Genomic DNA, 13,555 nt, shown 5'->3' on the forward strand with positions numbered 1-13,555 from the left:
GGAGGACTCTCAGACCATGAGAAACAAGATTCTCTGGTTTGATGAAACCAAGGTTGAATGGCAAGCATCATGTCTGGAGGAAACCAGGCACTGCTCATCACCTGGCCAATACCATCTATATAGTGAAGCATTGTGGTGGCAGCATCATGCTGTGGGGATGTTTTTCAGCGGTAGGAACTGAGAGACTAGTCAGGATCGAGGGAAATATAAATGCAACAGACATCCTTGATAAAAGAAAAACCTGCTCTGGAGCGCTCTGGACCTCAGACTGGGGTGAAGGTTCATCTTCCAACACAACAATGATCCTAAGCACACAGCCAAGATAACAAAAGAGTGGCTACGGGACAACTCTTTGAATGTCCTTAAGTGGCCCAGCCAGAGCCTAGACTTGTACCCAATTGAACATCTCTGGAGAGATCTGAAAATGACTGTGCACCGATGCTCCCCATCCAACCTGATGAGCTGGAGAGGTGCTGCAAAGAAGAATGGGAGAACTTTCAAAAAGACTTGAGGCTGTAATTGGTGCCAAAGTTGCTTCAACAAAGTACAGAGCAAAGGTTGTAATTACGTTTTTATTCTTTTATTTTTTTTTGCAATGCTTTCAAACTAACTTCTTTTACATTGTCATTATGGGGTATTTTTTGTAGAATTGAGGTGGAAAAAATTTAATTTAATACATTTTTGGAAAAAGGTTGTAACAAAAAATGTGGAAAAAGTGAAGTGCTGTGAATACTTTGCGGATGGACTGTATATTTAATTTACAATATAGTTTTTTTAATGTTCATTCATAAAAATATATAATTATATAAATTAACTAACAGATTTATTATATTAACATTAACAAATTCTAAAATAATGTTCATTGCAAGTTCATGTCATTCTGATGTTTTTGAAATATATTCATGCTTGTGTAAGTACATTAATTTGTTTAGCAGTAAAAAGTCTGCATCAATTAACAGTCCGTGTATACAGTATATAGGCTTTTTGTGGAGTAGAAACAGCTCTAGATATGCAAATTGGAACCCTATTATAATTGACTCATAACGCTGTTAGCAGGCCCCCTGCACAGCATGGACTGCGGGGGGCCTCCTGTACACCTTGGAAGGCTTCTACATCAGTCTCCCGCTCAGAAGTCACCTAGTCCAGTGGTCACAGAGAGAAAAACGATAGAGAAACTAGGGATAAAGACAGAAATCAATGGAAAAGGTGAGAGACCCTTTTGGTACATGCGATCCGGTGTCTTTCATGATAACTGTTGGCTGTGTAACAGTGTTTAGAGAGAGCCTCTTGATCATGTGTACACCAGGTCAAGGGTCACAGCAGCCTGCGAGTGACCACCCAGTCTCTTCATTCAGTTTCCGGACTTCAAGCGACCCCCCTTTTTCTTTCATTTTCTCGCCCCTCCTCACAGCGACACTGGTTTTCATCTCTTGAAACAAAAGCTAACTGTTTTGCTCAGCACTAGATCAAGGGCCTCTGTTTTCCTCCAGGAGAGGTGGAAAAACAAACATGTGTGCGCCGATACCTTCTGTCGCTTCCAGATTCACATCTGCAAGCTCCACCACTCTTCAGCTCCTCCACCCAGCTGTTGGAGAGCCTACACACACATACACATAATATCCCATAGGACAGGCCTGTTTATCAGCCAGCCTGCCAACCACATGATGGATCCTACCAGGAGCATCAAACGTGACACTCGGGAGGGTGGTAGAATAGGTCAGACTCCTGCATGAACCTACGAACCAGGCCGGGACACTCACTCTCAGCTGTGGACACAAATGTGTACAGATGCCCTGGAGATAATGGTACTGCTTGTACAGAGACTGTGATTTCCCCCATTAGGTGTTCCAGCTTTGATGAGAACATTTCATCTCATCAGAATGGCTGATCAATTGGAAGTCCTGTAATTTTTTCTAAACACACATGATCGGCTCTGTTGGATCTGACGTCCAATGTCATGTTTTGATCAGGTCTTTGATCCCAGACACCATCAGTTGTCATCTCTTGTCTCTAAACAGTGGTCTGCCACTTTTGATTTATAGTCATGCACTGGGAAAGAACAAAGTATTAGGTGAGGTTTAACAAGATCAACACCAGAAATGCAAACATAAAAACGGCGCTTTATGCTATAAACGAAATATTTGGATATTTTGAAAGGGTTGAGGGAGTGGATTCTCATTAGAATAAATCATGCAATGTGCTACTGAACAAAAAAAAAGCTATTTTTGATTGCTTTTTTAAAAAAAAGTTAAAATATAAAGACATGTTTTCTTGAATATGTGTATTGGTCTCACTGCACTGGCTGTTTCCCCTACTTTTTTTCTTCTTAAAATGCATGAAAAAAAGACACAATGTACTTGTAATAAGGATACTGTAACATGGCTGTTTTAGTGAATTAACACCAGACAAAGAACAGAAGAAATGCTGGGGATTAATGCTGCCTCGCATGTTATCTGAAATCTCATATTTCCCAATTCAGAAGTCATGATGATGAGCTTGTTGCATTGCATTCAAGTGCTTTGTTGTCGGAATAAAAAAAATCATGGAGGACACCATGTTTATTCTTGCCTATTTATTGGGAAAATATTATTAAAAACAAAATAATATGTAGTGTCACATGTACTGACAACTATAAACATTTATGATGCTTTTTGTAGATTCTGTCATTTCGGTTACATTTCGGCAAGCTCTTTTGCTGTGATGTAAATATGCATTACATTAATAACAAGATGATCTAGCTGCTTTGGGGAAAAAACATTAAATCATACCTGTCACAGCAGTAGTTCTCCCCGCCACCATGTTTAAAGTTAGTGGCACACCCATTTGGGAATTTGGGTATTAAAATTACTTCCCAATGGTAAACACAACATCAGAGGGCGTTCATGTGCAATTTTTATCTAGGAAACTCGTATTTACAATAATTCATATAGCATGTTAAGGCAGCATTAATACACAAAGTAACAAGGGCAAAACAGGTGTGAAGGATTAGTAACTATAGAGACAATGGAGACAAAGGAACAATGGTAACACAACTATACTTCAAAATAAGAATCCAAAACCCAGATAAGACAGGGAAACACAAGATAGTCCCTGCATCCCAATGTGCAGACCACCCATCCTAAATAGTATGTGAGATTAGAATAAGAGTGTCCCAAAGCATAGTATGTTGAAAAATGTATGCTAAAAGATGGTCTAATATTTCTGGTAGTTTTTGAAGTGGGGATCTGTGTACACTCTATTGACTAATATTGCCGTTCCCACTTTATAAGGTGGCCTTAACTTCTTTGTATTTGCATAAAAAATAAGTACAATGTACTTATTGTGTTAATAATGTATTGCAAAACACTTGTATCAACTTGTTGTATCAACTCGTTTAAGTTAATGGAATAACATAGTTTAATATGAAAAAGCGGTGAAGTATCCCTTTAATTATGCTATTTCAGATGCAACCAAAGTCTACTCTTCTGGTCCACACTCAAAAGTATGTACTTTTTCTAGAAAAACATACATTCTCTGAAAGCAAGTCTAAATATGATATATTGCGTAAATGTACTGTTTCAAGGAAATAAATAAAAAAATTAGACATTTTACCTGAAAAATAAGATACAAAAAAAATAGTTAATACATAAATACTTTTTATTTTATTTTTTGGTTTGTTTGCTTAAGCCAACCTAGAAAAACATTGGAATTTGTGGTAGTCTCAGATAGTCAGAGCACAAGTTTTTTGTTTTTGTTTTTTACCAGCACCATCTATTGCTCATTCCTTCACCTTCCACTCAATCTCATCCTCCTTGAGTGTATATTAATGAGCACGGCTTTCCCACTAGCAGTTCGTCTTTGGCGGGCTGTATCTCCAGTGTGCTTTTAATCCAGTGTGTCTTGATGCAGAGAAAGTCCAGCAGAGTAAAGCTTCATTCTAATTTGGTCAAGTCTCATGGTGTTCCGTTTAAATCGGCCCTGAGATCACAACGTGGCTATTCAACAGTGTTGAGCAAACCCCTGTCCATCTCTTCCCTCAATGGACCATGTCTTTTCCTCTGAGAATTATCATAAAGAGATCATTCTTATGGTCAAACTGTACAGTAAATAGCTCATAATGCCTAAAAGCCAGTGTCAGTTATATGTGAACCTGGATACCATAATGGCCCAATCTAGCGTAATTATCAACCTATATACAGTTCCAATCTCTTTACAGATGGAGAGTCTGACTCTGAAATGATTCATTGACAAAGTGAATGTGACTGGTGGAGGTCTTTCAATCTAGTCCAAGTTCACGTCAGTCTGGCCAGAAATTTCTCAATTCCCTGGACAGCCAATACGTTATCATTGCATGTTCACTCCGCTTATGGAATAAGCTGAACAAATGAGCAGGCAGATCTCCGTTGATATCAAATATTAAGTTGTTTACCATGATAAATCTAAAAGTCTGCAAGTGACATCAAATTTATATGGTTTTATATGTAGGCTACACGGAGAGACTGAGGAATCCTTCTCGTGAATAAACAAACTGCCTTAGCATTCAGTTGTTTTCATTTTTAAGAAATCTTTAGAAATCTATCTTGATATTATAAAGTAAATCCTAAGGCTTATTTCACATTTGAACATCAATGGAGGAAGATTTCAGTACACTGTATCCATCAGATGAAGTTGTTTCAATGTGCCTTCTCAAAAATTGTCAGTCAAAAGAAATATAATATGGGTAGCTGAGGCCATAGAATGCATTATTTGCAACATTTACCAGAGCATCACCCCCGAGTATAGCCATAAAATATAGAAAACAATGAGGCTTTGATAAATACCTAAACAAGTGATCAGATGTGCATCAGAGATAGGTTGCCATCTTCTGGATTTTTTGCAAAACTTCACCAGACCTGCACATGACGATTCTGTCATTTCCTCACCTGACCTGTAATTAATGTTTTGACAAGGAAGGTGAGCATTTGTCTTGAAATATTGATATTAAGAGAGCCAAACAGGGGCTGTAGATACAGCGTCAGTAATATCCATCCGTTACCTCGCCATTCGGTGAATCATGCTGTGGGTGGACTTTAATTAGCATCGCTCGCGCTGGAGCGCAGCCGTCAGCTGGTGACAAGAGGAGCAGGCCAGGATCTTGGAGCGTGTGCTGCTGTGGATGCATGTGTGAGTGTTTGAGTCTGGTGTAAAGGTGTGGCTGCTGAGTAAGTCTGTGACCACGCTGAGTCGGCACTGGCCCCGGGAAGTGCCAGAAGACAGCGCTGGCGTCCTGCGTTCAGCGCTGTGGTGGTGATGTCCGTCGGGCTGGGAAACGCAGGGAGAACACAACCCCTCTGGCCCTGCTCGCTCGTGTCTGACTGGGCTGCCCGGCGAGCAGAGCACCTTTGCGCCTCAAAAATGTTATCCTCCTATCCAAGCAGAGGGAAAACAGCCCTCCTTTTTTTCAAGATGTGAAAATTGTTTTCATAATTTTATCCATCAATAGATTTCGCAGAGAACAATAATTTTACATGACTGTATTTTACAGCCAGATTTTTTTTTTATTCAAGAAGGATTTGACTTTGTGAAGGCTTTTTCATTACATGTAGATATTTTATATTCTACATAATGTTGTTTAAAAAAAAATTAAAAGAAGCTTAACCTCCTCTCTCAAGTCTTCAGCAAGTATGGAACCCAAATTCAGGCCCCTGAGCCACTGAAATTAATTTCCTTCAATACCACTTTGAAACTCTTCTGATAATCCTCTGTTATGGAAAAACATTCTCATAATAAAATGTATTTAAACTGTAATAAAAATCTGACCAGTCAAATTTAAATAGGCCTAATAATGCAATAATATTAATGTCAGTTATAGTCATGATTTTTGTTACTTTAAATATTGCACATTCATGTTCAGTTTTATATCAGTTCTCTATGATATAACATTATTTGATTAAAATTAAGTTTTGAATAGACATCGATAATGAAATCAGCACTGATAAATTATTAATCAAATTAACCACAAAACCAATCATAAGTCGCATGGGTATATTTGTGGCAATAGCAACAGTACATTGTATGGGTCAAAATTATTGATTTTTCTTTTATGCCAAAAATCATTAAGATATTAAGTAAAGATCATGTTCCATGAAGATATTTTGTAAATTTATTACCTTAAATATATCACTATTTTTAGTATTAAAATGCATAGCTAAGGACTTTAAAGGGTTTTATTTTATTATTTTTTGTCCTCATATTCCAGATTTTCACATGTGTGTATCCCGGTCAAATATTCCTATAGTCCTATCCTAGCAAACATCAATGGGAAGCTTATTTATTCAGCTTTCAGATGACGTATAAATCTCAGTTTCGAAAAACGTACCCTTATGACCATGGTGCAGGGTCACAAATAATAAAAATGTGCTAAACTTAATTCAAGTAAACCTTTTTGTTATTAAATTGTTTACATTTTTCTTTACGCTTTCAATTTGAAGACCCCTAAAACACAGAGTGTATTTGTCCATTAATAACGGTTCAGAAAACCATATAATCTTCCTGTCATTTCTCCATGCTCTTGATTGTACTGTCCATTTCAGGACTCAGCAGAGTAAAAACTGTTTATAGTGTATTTATATTACATTATATTGAAGAAGCTTTAGATTTGATTCCCAGTTGTCTGAAATAAATCCCTTGTTATATTTAGTAGGCAACAGTAGCATGCACATGTGGGCTGAATTGTACTATGAATGCTGCACCTCACCAGATCTGCTTTTTATAAGCAGAAAATTCAGCTGTCGCACTGAGTGTAGCTACGTCGGGCCCCTCAAAGTCTTTCAGAAAGCTGCTTATTCCTTCTTTTTCTGTGGACGTTTGTGTTGGCCCTCTGTTGTTAATCATTTAATGGACTGTGAAACCAAGACAAGTGAGGAGGAGTGACACTGATCCGGTTTTATATTGTAAAACAGGTGACAAATCTTTTTTCTTTCCCTTTTGGAATGATTGAGTAATTTATCTGGTCTGTGACTTAACCCTGAGACCACCCATTATTAACTCTTTTATGTAATGTGAACATTATAATACATTTTGGATGTTTATTTCACACTCATTTAACGTATTTTCTTATTTATAGTAGTTTGGCTTTTAATCATTGTTATTAAAATGCCTTTCCGTTTCTATACGACTGCAGCTCGTATCAGCCTCATTTGCCCTCTGATGATTGACAGGCTGTTGACAGGAGTATTGCCGTAGTATTTAGCGAGGTCTCGGAACCCCCGCTGCTAAAGTGAATTTTATGGAGTCGTCGGTCAGTCACACACATAAAGCAAAGTCAAAGCAGTCTCTAAATTCATGCAAATGAATGTATTTTACATCCTGTCATGTGCGATATGCCACTTGATTGCTTTGTTGAGAGAAAAGAAAAAAACAAAGAGTGCACGGAAAGTCAAGAGGACAATGTGCCCCGTGGCCTCTCCCTGCCCTGACTCAGGGGCCCAGGCCGTGTGGAGTATATCATCAGACCTAATTTACAATCTATGGATTCCACCGGGTGGAACAGGGGCAAATATGAAGTAGTTAAGCGCTTGGCTAGCAATGCTTAGCATTCAGTCGGAGGGGAATCTGTTGTGGTTATTTAATGTCTGCAATTATGACTTATTAATGAAGAGATTAGTCAGTGGAGTGAACAGAGAAATAAACATGTAACTCTTTCACAGGGTTATGAAGAACAAATGACTGAACACATTTAAGCAAATAGAGTGAAGCAATTAAGAATAGATTGGTTTTTGTAAATTCAATTTCTTTTTTATGTAGTATATGTATGAAATATGTGTATAAAGTAGGAAATATATATATATATACATAGTTATTTGTTTTATTTCAGTGTTGGATGTAAGGTAATGTGAGTACTATGATGTTATATTATGGAATCCAATTGGAATACTTCAGAGCACTGAAACATAATTTCAGTGTAGTATCTTCAAACGTGCAGAGGCACAGAATTATAATATTCTACCAACAGATGGAAAGAATGCTCATTTAGTAAATGGCTTTCCGATTTTACATGTAAATGCTCTAGCTCTGATGTTATCCATCTGCATAATTAGCCTTTTTAGTAATAAGAACACAGTGAGTGAGACATTAATTAGACCATTTAAATGTTTGGAAATCCAATAGTGCATTAACACAAAAAAACAGGGCCTCCTTGGCTCCAGTTTGACTGTTTATTTATTTAGAGACTGTATGTGTTAATTATATAACACATCCTCCCCTTGTACACTTCCTTTTGATATGCACATGAACGTTTTTAATCAGTGTGGTTTGTTCAGGATTTTCAACAGAGTGCAAGATCATGATTGGTGGTAGACTCGTAGTGGTAGAATTATTGGCATTATTTGTATGATGAATATTTCATTCAGAGTGTTATAAAACAATATTGTCTCATATTTTATTTTATTTTAACTGGAGTTTGGGTGATCAAACTGTGAATATTTTTTAGACTGTGAACAATACTGTATACTTGTCCTTTCCTTATCTCTCTTTTAAATAAATACATATTCTGATATATATTTAATTTAAAGAATTTCACAAATTTGTCTAACCTTTACATTTTTGTAGATATTTGTTTGCTGGCTTGTTTTAATAAGTAGCATGCCATCTTATTTCACACAAGAGATTTTTTTTTTTTTTGAAGATATTTTGCAAGTAGTTTCTTGGACAGCACTGCCCCCAGTGATCAGTTCTGGAGTTGCAGACTTGTTTAGTAGACATTCTGGAGCTGTAGACTAGTAGAAATGCATTGCATATTTTGTTGGCCATTATTGATTCTCTAGTATTTCATTGATTAAAAAGTTATGCTAAAATGTTATGCTTTACTATTAAAAGTAAGTTCTGAATAATAAATTAAAACATATGCATTAGCTTAATTTTTATGTATGGAGAAAATGAATTCTACTTTAAGTTTGAAAGTCTTTTATGTATATATATATATATATATATATATATATATATATATATATATATATATATATATATATATATATATATATATATATAATCCAGCAACTCTGACGAAGAATGTGAGATGGAAAAAATAAATAAAGGTCCAATTAAAGGATTTTCACATTGTGGTGCAGGCAGCAGGGTTCTGAGCGATTGTCTTTGCTGGGTAGTTGCTCAGCAGCAGAAGGTAATGGTGGGGTGGACCCCCTTTACCCTCAGAGCCTTCTGTTAAATTTGGCAGAAAAACGCCGGGCCCAAGTAGGAACAAAGACAAACCTTTCCGCATAGAATCAGACAAGGCTTTGAGAAGAATGGTCCAATTTGACCCAATCTTCTAACCAATTTAGTGCCCACTCTTGCAATGGAAACATTTGTTCTGAAATGACCAAAATCGAATCGAGGCTCCTCATATACATCCCCTCTATGGCAGATGTTGTGTATTAATTGGCATGCGTGCGGCTCTGACCCAGGGTCCCTAACTGAGGGTTTAAATAGCTTATCTATTATTTGTTGTAACTCGGCTGACTCGGTAGGCACTTCCAGACGTGGTATTTCACGCTTTGCGGTTTCCAGTGTCGGCGTGGGCTTTTGGGGGGAGCCCAGTGTTTCAGTGGTGATGTCGTAACAGCAGGTAAGCTCTAAACACCATCTATCAGGCACCCATACTCGCCTCTCACACGGCCAGAGCTGTGACTGATGGACCTGTCTGTAGTATGGATGTTTAGCGCAGTGGCAAGCCATATGCCACTGGCACCGTTTCCTCCTCGCTGCCCTCGCTGAGCTAAAGAGGGGTGGTGCTGAGAGAGAGAGACCAAGAAAAACACACAGACACAAAGAACGCAAGAAGCCCTCCGCGATTGACATGAGAAAAATACCAAGTCTCCCTTTCTCTGATTTCAGGAAAACCAGACTTTAAGAAATTACCTAACACCCATTCCGTTCGATCCTGTCCCGCCCTATTCACCCCCACCCGCCTTAAACCCTAAAAAGCAGAGGATATTGTGTTTTTAATAACAGTGAGAGAGCTCTGATGTATTTTTCCATCTGTTCAGAGCGGCCCACCGCCCGGCCGAGTGGCCGCCCCCTTGTGAGAGGAGCACAGCTGTTACTGTAAACCCTGTCCAGAGAGCAGCTCACACCCCTCTGCATCTCTAAAGGATCAAATGAACAAGTTTGGCTCGGTGCAGTCAGCCTTTGCAGCTGCAATTTCAAACCTCTTTAAATCATTTTTCATGCTTACCAGAAATGAATAATGCACACATTAACTGGTGCCAGTTAATAAATTTCCATCTCAGTGCACCAGTTTTTTTTCCCCAGGAAGATCCAGAGCATCTCATTTTGTTGTGCAAAACAGCTAAAAAGGCTGCCTTGAGTAAAATACTTTTTTTTTTAACAACCAGGCTTATTTTGATGTTTATACTTTTGCTTTATGGTATTACATTGGCTGCTAGATCAATAAGGTGACACTCATCTCACTGAGAAAAATACAAATAAAAATGTCAATGTTGTAAGAAAAGTAAGGGCATTTTTCAAGAAAACAGGAAATTGTATATAAAGGAACCTGCAGGCTCTCATAGCTGCATGCCAAGGTCAATAAGTCACTTAAAATATAATATATTTTAAATTTTTTATGACAAGGCTATGCTAGTTCCGGTTTTAAAATGTGTACAACTTAATTTCTAAATAGGCTACATTTCTTTAAAAAAAAAAAAAAACTTGGCACATATTTTAAACAGATTTTTTTGGTTTGAACTGAATCAAATAAATGCATGATAGTAGGCTATATCAGAAAATCAGGATTCAGAAAATACAAAAATACATGTAGGCTAAGCATACGTCTACACTTGTTTCACGTCTCAAGGACTTGTGAATGACAGGGCAGGGTTGGCAGAAAATGTCCATGATATTAATTCAACAAACCCAGACCAGCAGCTGGCATCAATGGCCTCTACTTGCCCATCGCGAACAATTAATCACAGTAGGGCAGAGGTGGACGCAGGGACTGGTGGTGGCGGCATCGCGTGTGACAATCAGTCCTTTTTAAAATGCCGGGCAGAGTATTGCAGTAATTCGTGGAGTGCTCCTCAGAGCGGGGCAACGACAGTGTCAGGCAAGATGCTCCCTAATGAGTGCCATCCTAATAATCACACGTATGCGTGAATCCTGACCCGGTGTCAGAGGAGCGGATGTACTGTGCCGAATGGCAGCTACCGTTCTGGGAAGATCTGCAAAATGTACATCAATTAGACTGGAAGTCGGAGAGCCGACATCACAACCCATTAGTTTTGTTTAAAGGACTGCAGGGTGGACCAGGGAGCATTTTAGAAGAGCAACATGGACAACATCCTGTCAGATTGATTAGCAGTCTGTCAGAGGAGCTCTGAGCTGTAAAATGTGATTCAGGGCTTGTTCATCTAAACATACTGTGGGGCCAAGCGGCTAATAACGTTCACAAAGCGGCACGTGTCAAGTGCTACACTACGAGCTAGCCAAAGTGCTGAAGCTTAAATAATCCTCAGGTCACTGACTGTAAAAAAGGATTTCCCTTGTTTTCACTCAAGATAAATTCTACCGGCTCTTGGATTCAAAGAATCGCAGACAATTCCTAGAGCTGCTGGTGTGGAAACGGCAAAGCTTAATTGTTAGGCTACTGGTTTGAACAGGAGAGGGAGTCTCAACTGAAATGGGTTCATAATGGTTAGATAACATCACAATATGGAAAATATGTTAGTTTTGACATATTTACCTGTATTTTTTTGTCTCAGTTATTCCTCTTAAATCATACTAGAGGCATGTTTTATAAAGTACCTCAGATCAAAAATGAATGAACTCACTGCCTTGCTGTGATATTCGTTAGCAACACATATGCTTTTTAAATTTGGTTAGAGAGAATCAAAGATGGACTGTTTATCTTTTACCTTGAATTTGAAAAGAAAGGAGGCACTCCTTTTTAAAGGTTTCCAAAAAAATAAAATAAAATAAATAATAATAATAATAATAATATTTCTTGGGCATTTTTAAAGAATTATGTCTAAAGGATCATGTGACACTGAAGAAACATTTATTTTAAATAGTAATTTCACTGTATCATGGTTTTTACTGAATTGGAGATAAAAAATAAATAGCCTTAGTGAGCATAAAAGTCTTTCAAAAATTTGAAACTAGATAAATTAGATAGATATTTTCTTTCTTAAGAAAATTAGGCCCTCATCTTAATGGAAAACCTGACTGTATGTTCTCTGCCACATTAAGTTTTCTCTCCAGCTTGTGAATTATGTAATTACACTTGATATAATACCATGTATTGAACATAATCGATACCGTAGGTTCCTCTGTCCCAGCTCCCAACTTGCACTTTGATCAAACCTCCATGATTTGATGTTCAATTGCATTTTGCAGTTTTTGTTAACTTGCTGTATTTTTCAAGAACCAATTGACCTCTTGTCCATGCATTTTAGTACATTTGTTGACTTTCTCAGAGGCTAGGCAGAGGGCCAATGGATTCCACACACTTTTAAACTCAGTAATGCGTAAAAACAGAACTGGACACAGTAATCCTTCTATGCAACTCTATGAAAATATTGTAGGTACATGTGTGAAATTCAAGCAAAGATGGAAAGACAACGGTCCACCCATGTTGGTTAAATTTCAACAGTGTGAAGGGAAGTAGATGAACTGCATTAAAATACAGACATACAGTGGTTACCACTGTAATTCAAAGCTTCTTTTTTTCCTTTTCAAAAGTGTGATTGTAGTGATACCTTTGTCTATATATTACAATTGCAGGCTGATATTTCAAGATCTAATGATGGTATTGTTAGAACCAACAACTCTGTCATCTTAGCAGCATCGTCTTTGCAATCCCGGGTCTTCAAAAGTGTCCCGTTGGCTGGAGGAAGCAGGTGAAAAAATAAAAGGACGATGCACTTTAAACTAAGAAAGAGACTTGTTGACTGAAGTTGTCTCGAGGTCAGCCCTCGCTCAGCCCACTAACTTTCAAGAGAAGCCAGCATGTGAGAGATGCCCCTAGGGACTGCGTTCCATCTCCTTTGAAGCCCCCATTCTGAGCTTCACTGTTTTCTTTGCTGTCATGGCTGCCGGCTTCCTACTTGGGGTGACCCTACGGCCCCAGGCTCGGCACATCAGAACAGAGACTCGCAAAACACCTTTCCGACATTAACTACAGAGGACTCGGAGGAACAAAAGGCCATGATCCAGTCCACGAAACACGCATGTCAAATACCATGGAAGGCGTGTAAACAAACATGCTAACAAAAACCATTGGCCTAGAGTGGTGTGTGCGACTCATAGTAACTCGACGTTTTAAAATGCAATTTGTTGCAATGTCCACAGTGGGGTACGTTCTTGGTGGATGGCCAAGAGTAACATACTTTGCAATTACAAAGTGTAACAGACTAATAAATAGAGGCCCAGCTGACATAACATGAGGTCAAAGATGAAAGTTAAGATAGTGGATATGTTCCATATGTCTTGAGACTACAGTTACATGTGACAAACTCATTTGAGCCGGTTAAGAAACAACAGTCTTGACCTTAAAAGACAATAATGTGGCCAGAATCGACGCAACCACGTGAGCAGTGAC

General features: G+C 38.2%; 1 long non-coding RNA gene across 1 annotated transcript; it reads right to left on the reverse strand.

Annotated features, from left to right (window-relative positions):
• Positions 1–1,798: 1,798 nt before the first annotated feature.
• Positions 1,799–5,333, reverse strand: LOC137076114 (uncharacterized). Its single transcript, XR_010905202.1, has 3 exons — positions 5,015–5,333; positions 4,800–4,906; positions 1,799–2,049 (listed from the first exon to the last, which is right to left on the reverse strand). It is a non-coding gene; the product is annotated as an uncharacterized lncRNA (long non-coding RNA).
• Between the last annotated feature and the right edge of the window lie 8,222 nt (positions 5,334–13,555).

The sequence above is a fragment of the Pseudorasbora parva genome, chromosome 5, assembly GCF_024679245.1.
Source record: "Pseudorasbora parva isolate DD20220531a chromosome 5, ASM2467924v1, whole genome shotgun sequence".
In the NCBI taxonomy this organism is placed as follows: domain Eukaryota; kingdom Metazoa; phylum Chordata; class Actinopteri; order Cypriniformes; family Gobionidae; genus Pseudorasbora; species Pseudorasbora parva.